A 7,942-nucleotide genomic window follows, 5' to 3' on the forward strand; every position below is an offset into this window, starting at 1 on the left:
CAAAATGGATAATTCTGATTATGTTAAATTGAAATGTTTTTGTACAAAAATGCTAATGCAACAAAGATTAGGCTGGAGGCAAAAAATTGGGAGAAAATCTTTACAACTAGTGTCACTAATAAAGGTCTCATTTCCAAAATATACAGGGAACTGTACCAAATATATAGGAATACAAGTCATTCCCCATTTGAGAAAGGGGCAAAGGATATGAACAGACAGTTTTCAGAGGAAGAAATTAAATATATCTATATCCTTATGAAAAAATGCTCGAAATCACTACTGATTAGAGAAATGCAAATTAAAACAACTCTTAGATACCATCTCTCTCCTGTCAGATTGGCTAAAATAACCAAACAGGAAAATGATAAATGCTGGAGAGGATGTGGGAAAATTGGAACATTGTTACATTGCTGGTAGAGTTGTGAACGGATCCAGCCATTTTGGAGAGCAATTTGGAACTATGCCTAAAGGGCTATAAAAATGCTCATACCCTTTGACCCTGAAACACCACTTCTAGGGTTGTATCCTAAAGAGATCACACAAATGGGAAAAGGACCCATATGTACAAAAATATTTATACCGGCTCTTTTTGTGATAACTAAGACTTGGAAATCAAAGGGATGCCCATCATTTGGGGAATGGCTGAACAAGCTGTCATATATGAAGGTAATGGAATACTATTGTGCTATAAGAAATGGGGATGATATGGACTTCATAACAACCTGGAAAAACCTACACGACATAATGCTGAGTGAGCAGAGCAGAGTCAGGAGAACATTATACACAACCACAGATACATGAATTCTGTGAGGACTAACCCTGACAGACTTTGCTCTTCTCAGCAACACAATGTGCAGAGACAGCTCCAAAGGATTCATGATGGAGAGTGCTATCTACATCCAGAGAAAGAACTATGAAGTATGAATGCAGATCGAGGTACACTTCATGCTCGCCTTTTTCTCCCCCCCTTTTTTTTTTCTCTTTTGTATTTGTTTTTGGGTTGTGTTTTTTTTTTTGGTTCTGTTTCTTCTTTCTCATGATTCATTCCATTGGTCATGGTTCTTCTCCACAACTTGACTAGTGTGTAAATTAATTCAATGCGATGTTATACGTGGAAGTTATATGGGATTCCATGCCATCTTGGGGAGGGAGAGGGGAGGGAGGGAAGAAAATCTGGAATTCTAAATTATGTAGAACCGAGTGTTGCAAACTAAAAAAAAAATCTAACAGCAAAAAAAAAACAATACTTAGGAATTATTTTGCCCAATTTTGTGATCATAAATTTCACAATCTTAGGAAAATTTTTCTCTCAACTTAGCACAATATTTTAAATTGAAGCACTGAGAACTTTAAAAAAAAGTCCTTCCCAGCACTGGAGTGATCAACTTAGAGTTCATAAGATCCTATATCTTGAGGTTGGAGGGGGGTTATTTGAAGGTCACTGAATCCACCCCCTCATTTTAAAGATGAGGAAATTGTGGTCGAGAGAGCTCATGTAAATGTTTCTAGTAAGTGTCAGAGTTGGTTTCTGTACACACGTCATTATTACTGAACCACACTGGTCCTCTCATTTAAAAAAAGAAAATGGGTTATATAATACTCTATTCATTATCCTTTGAATTTTTACTTTTTAGGTTACCCTTTTCAGACATGCATTTTGATGAGGACCGAACTCCAGAGTTATGGTTTAAAAACACAGTCAACACCAGCAGAGATGATTATGGAAAAAATGTGAAATTCTTTGAAGATCTGATGTTGTAGTAAAACAGCCATGCTGCATTGCACATGAGTTTCTGATTGAAATGCTTATTTATTTCTTTATACATTTTTCTTCAATTAAATCATATATTTTATATCTGAAAGTTCCTCAGCAATATGATTTATTAGTAGTATCATTGTCATTTTGTTGCTCTGACTGTTACTATGATTTCTGTAACTCTGTTAAAGCCAAGACTCTGATAATTCCTTTACAGCTGACATGCTGTGGCTATTAAATTCTAATCCAGATGAATTTCAGCCTCTTTTCTTGCATCTTTCAGCAGCTCTTCTATCCACTCACAAATGAAATTGCCCATTATTAAAAACATCAAGCATGTTAAAGCTCTCTGTTCCCCGAGATTTACACAGGTTCAGAATGAGATGTAGGTGGTTTAAACAATGCAGACACAATTGTGCAGAGACAAAAGTCATTATACTGTCAAAAATTGCACACTGCAAGTGAAATAAAGGGGAAAAAGGAAAGCCTAGACTTGAAATAAGGCATGCTATAAAATTTAAATGGAATAAATTGGAGGGAAGTCCAGTGCTGCATCCTGTAAAAGGACAAGAGAATGTTATCTGTTCAAATCTCTAAATGCAAGTGGTATTGTCAAGCCAAAATCTCTCTGGGAGGTGTTAATAATTTGTAGCAGCTTCCCATTAATCCTTCCCTAAAGAATATGTGACTTGGGGCCAACCAGCTGTTCATTGTTTAGGTTATTCATAACCTTGGTTTGATATTCTATTCTCCTCTTTATTTCCTTATCATTTAAGGGCCCTTTTAGCTTGTCTTCAAGGTGCAAAACTACACCATGTTTCAGTAAACACAACTAAGTTGTGCAAATACTAAATGTGAGTTAATCCAAATATAGTCAGAGACTGGTCTCGTCCAGAATATTCTGTCCGGTTTTACTTTTTCTAAACGATTATACAGTCATGACTTGATTTCCACCCCACTCTAATAATGCTGTTTAATAATCCAAGCCAGAAAATGCTGATTTTGCATTGTATGATTAGCCCAATTCTGGCCCAAATATATTGTATTCAGAACTACCATCTATTTTTTTTGTTTTGTTTTTGTTTTTTCCATTTTTGGAGGGGGGAAGGCAGGGCAATTGGGGTAAGTGACCTGCCCAAGGTCACACAGCTAATAAGTGTTTAAAGTGTCTGAGGTCACATTTGAACTCAGGTCCTCCTGACTCCAGGGCAGGTGCTCTACTCACTGTGACACCTAGCTGCCCCCAGAAGTAGCATCTCTAGCTGGAACTTAGAGGAGGGAGCAGCTTATTAACTATGACAGTTTGGAGGAGTCAATGACAGCAGTGTAAAACAAATGGAAGAGTGAATTGAGAAGTGAAGTGGCTGATATGTAAGAAATTCAAAAGGATTTCCAGAAAGAGAGCTGAGATGTTGCACTTGAACCTAGCTCTTTCTTATCATTTCAAGCTGTCTAGAAATATACCAGATTGAATAAATATCAACAGATAAAATAGCAAAGTTAGGATAAAAACATGGCAACAAAAAGTTGGAGAGGGGAAACACCAGAGATACAAAGGGAATATGCAAACTTAATAAAACAACATCATATTTTAGGGTAAGAGAATGCTAAGGGAAATATCTAAAAGGGGAATAAAAAGTGATGTAATAATGAGATCCATTAAAAGAGAAAGGGATGACCAACAAAGGAAGAGTTATTAGAAGACATAATACAAGATCAAAAAGAAATATGAAAATGAATATGGGCTCTGTTTCACAAATAAACGCAGGAAGTACTGGAGTTTTGCACTTGAGCCTCTAACAGGTTAATTCTTGATTTGGTCAGACAGGAAGGACAGGAAGATGGCTTTGGAGGTGTTAATAGTTTCACTTTATTCTAGTCTATTCTTCTTGAGAAGGTTTGCTGATAAAGGGAACATCAACTCCTACAGCATTTCCTAATCACCCTTCTTGTATGGGCCAGCGTGAAGGGCGGGGGAGCAACTACCCCCATGTCTCTATGGGGTTAACTGAGAAAGACACAGCATTCCAACTTATGCATACCCCTAAATCCCCTTAAGCTTCAGTGGGGTCCAGTCGAGGCAGGTACATGCATTCCACTATGCATTACCCAAATCCCAAATGGATTACCCCATGAGTTCCTCCATCACTCACCAGTGCCCACTTGCTGTAGAGGGCAACAGACAAAGAAGGCTTCTTGCCAACATTAAGCTCACAAGTTAACTTTAGCAATATCATCATACTGAGCAAACATAGTAAGTATCTCATGTCATCCCATATCTCACCGTACAGTCTCAATAGGACTACCTATCATGATTCTAGGAATTACTATTTAGGATCCTTGGGGCTATTCTGGGAGTTATTATTATTAGTAACTAGACATTGTCATGGCCATGGATCCTGAGAAACTAAACTCTAGAAAAGATAACAAAATCCTCCTTACTTACAGGCTCTTAATGAACACCTCCATAGTCAACTTTGTGGCTTAGAATAGGAGTTGGAAAAATTCTAAGAAAGCATTGATTGTGCAGGGAAAAAAAGGATAGTGGTTACAAATCAAAAGTTACAATAATACATCAATAATTACAAGTAATGTCAAAAAAAAGCTAAATGGGAAAAATCAGTATACATCTGCCGTTTTTAGATTAATTTATTTATTTTCAGTTTTCAGTATTCATTTTCACAAGATTTTGAGTTACAAAGTTATCCCATCCCTCCCCTCCAACCACACCTAATTGATATGCATTCTGATTAGCCCTTTCCCCAGTCTGCTTTCCCTTCTATCACCCTGCCAATTCCCCTTTACCCTTACTTTCTTGAAGGTTAAGATAGATTTCTATACCCCATTGCCAGTATATCTTATTTCCCATTTGCATGTAAAAACAATTTTTAACATTTGTTTTTAAAACTTTGAGTTCCAAATCCTCTCCCTTCTTCCCTCCCCACCAACTTTCCTTGAGAAGGTAAGCAATCCGATACAGGCTATATATGTATCATTATGCAAAACACTTCCATAACAGTCATATTGTGAAAGGGTAACTATATTTCCCTCTATCCTATTCCATCCCCCACTTATTCAATTTTCTTCTTTGACCCTGTCCCTTTTCAAAAGTGTTTGCTTCTGACTATCCCTCCCTCAACCTGCCCTCCCTTCTATCACCACCCTCTTTATCCCCTTCTTCCCTACTTTCCTGTAGGGCAAGATACCCAATTGAGTGTGTTTGTTATTCCCTGCTTAAACCAAATTGATTTGAAAGTAAGGTTTACTCATTCCCTTTCACCTCCCCCCCTTCCTTTCCATTATATCAGCTTTTTATTGCCTCTTTTATGTGAGATAATTTACCCCTACTCTAACTCTCCCTTTCTATTTCTTCCAATGTATTCCTCTCTCAGCCCTTAATTTTATTTTTTAGAGATCATTCCTTCATATTCAATTCACTCTGTACTCTCTGTCTATATATATGTATATTTCCTTCAACTACCCTCATACCAAAAAAGGTCTCATGAGTTATAAATGTCATTTTTCCAAGTAGAAATGTAAGCAGTTCAACTTTAATAAGTCCCTTATGATTTCTCTTTCCTGTTTACCTTTTTCTCTTGATTCTCATATTTGAAAGTCCAATTTTCTATTCAGCTCTGGTTTTTTATCAAGAATGCTTAAAAGTCTTCAATTTCATTTAATGTCCTTTTTCCCCTTGAAGTATTATACTCAATTTTGCTGGGTAGGTGATTCTTGGTTTTAATCCTACCTCCTTTGACCTCCAGAATATCATATTCCAAGCCCTTTTATCCCTTAATGTAGAAGCTGCTAGATTTTGTGTCATCATAATTGTGTTTCCACAATACCTGAATTGTTTCTTTCCGGTGGCTTGAAATATCTACTCCTTGATATAGGAACTCTGGAATATTCCCAGGAGTTTTCCTTTGGAGATCTTTATCAAGAGGTGATTGGGGATTCTTTCAATTTCTATTTTACCCTCTGGTTCTATAATATCATGGCAGCTTTCCTTGATAATTTCTTCAAAGATGATGTCTAGGCACCTTTTTTGATCATGGCTTTTTAATAATTTTCAAGTTATCCCTCCTGGATTTATTTTCCAGGTCAGTGGTTTTGCCAATGATATATTTCACATTGTCTTATATTTTTTCATTCTTTTCATTCTGTTTAATAATTTCTTTCTTTCTCATCAAGTCATTAGCTTCCATTTGCTGAATTCTAATTTTTAAGGAATTATTTTCTTTGTTGAGCTTTGGGACCTCCTTTTCCATTTGACCAATTGTCAAAGGTATTCTTCTCCTCATTAGCTTTTTGTACCTCTTTTGTTAGTCTATTTTTCAGGTGTTATTTTCTTTTGTATTTTTAGGTCTCCTTTAGAAAACTGTTGACTTGTTTTTCATGATTTTCTTCCATCCCTCTCATTTCCTTTCCCAATTTTTCCTTTACTTCCTTACTTCATTTTCATTTTCAAAATCCTTTTTGAGCTCTTCCACTTCCTCTGAACAATTCATATTTTTTTCTTGGAGGCTGTTGATGTAGGATCTTTGAATTTGTTGTCTTCTTATGGTTGTATGTTTTGATTGTCTTTGTCACCAAAGTAAGATTCTGTATTGTGAGGTGTTTTTTTTATGCTGTCTTATCATTTTCCCAGCCAATTACTTGAATTTTGAGCTCTTTGTCAAGGTATGACTCTGCTTGCAGAGTGGAGTGTGCTCTGTCCAAAGTTCAGGCGTTTTGTGCAGCTCTTTTTAGAGCTACTTCTAGGCACCTGTAAATTTTCAGTTCTTCTGTGGTGATATGATCCAAGGAGAAGTGTTTACTCCTCTCCTGGCTTGTGCTCTGATCTATGAGTGACCTCAAACATTTTTCTTTCTTGGAACTGTTAGGAGGACTCCCTCTCCACAAGCCACCATGAGCTCCAAACACCAGTGCTCCTACTCACCCCAGGACCAACCACTTAAGGACTGGGAACCAGATCCAAGGAGGGCAAAGCAAGACAATCCTGCATCAGCATGAGCAAAGAGATCCCTGCACTCCCACTCTGAACAGCCATTTCATCTCTCTTCCCAAGGTCTATGGGCCTGCAGTTCCAGAAGCAGCTGCTGCTGGTGCAGCCACTACTGTAGCCACCTCCACCACCCCAGGGCTGGGGCTGTGCTCTTTTCTCACCCCAGTCCAACAGAGTTTTCCTGCTGACCGGCTAAGTTGTCTTTGGAGTTTGTGAGTTGAGAAGTCTGGAAACTGCCACAACTGCCAGTGATTCAGTGCCCTGAGGACTGCTTTGCCCAGTCTACTCAGGCCCAGTCTGTGCTAACAAATTGTGTGATAGAAATTCTCATTGACCTTCCAGGCTGTCTTGGCCTGGAGACTTGTTTCACTCTGTCTTTTTGTGGGTTCTGTAGGTCTACAATTTGTTTAGAGTCATTTTTTACATTTTACATTTACATTTTTACATTTACATTTACATTAATATGGAGGCATTTGGCAGAGAGCTCAAGCAAGTCCCTGCTTTTACTCTGCCATCTTGGTTCAGCGCCCTCTATCTACCATTTAAAAAAAATAACCTTGCAATTTTCAGAAATAGAATCTAAAAACGGTGACATCCAAGAAAAACACAACAAAAAGTTTAAAGTCTATGTTATAGGGATGCCTAGAAGAAATTTGCCTAGAAATATCACAACTGGAGAACAAAGTGGACTTTATCCAATCCACAACATACTAACAGAGAAGAAATCAAGATTTAGGTCAATATGAATTGCAATTTTAAAATTCCAGATTTTTCTGATATAATAACTTTCACATCAAAGGTACTACATACAGATGCATACACAACGATCAATCAGCAGTGTGAAATAAAATAGTGAAGGGGATGGAGGAGTGAATTTAAGGTAAGGAAATGTTTTGGGTCTTCTGTGTGTGTGTGTGTGTGCATGTTTGCATGTGTGCATGCATATGTGTGTGTGTGTGTGACAGAGAGAGAGAGAGAGAGAGAGAGAGAGAGAGAGAGAGAGAGGAGAGAGACAGAGAGAGAGAGAGAGGAGAGAGACAGAGAGAGACAGAGAGAGAGAGAGAGAGAGAGAGAGAGAGAGAGAGAGAGAGATGGATTGTGTAGAGGCCAGAATTAATGACTTCAAAGTAGACTGTCATTCAAACACAGGTGGAATGAGACAGAAAACAGCTTCAACATAT

This window comes from Trichosurus vulpecula, chromosome 1, assembly GCF_011100635.1.
Source record: "Trichosurus vulpecula isolate mTriVul1 chromosome 1, mTriVul1.pri, whole genome shotgun sequence".
NCBI classification, from domain to species: domain Eukaryota; kingdom Metazoa; phylum Chordata; class Mammalia; order Diprotodontia; family Phalangeridae; genus Trichosurus; species Trichosurus vulpecula.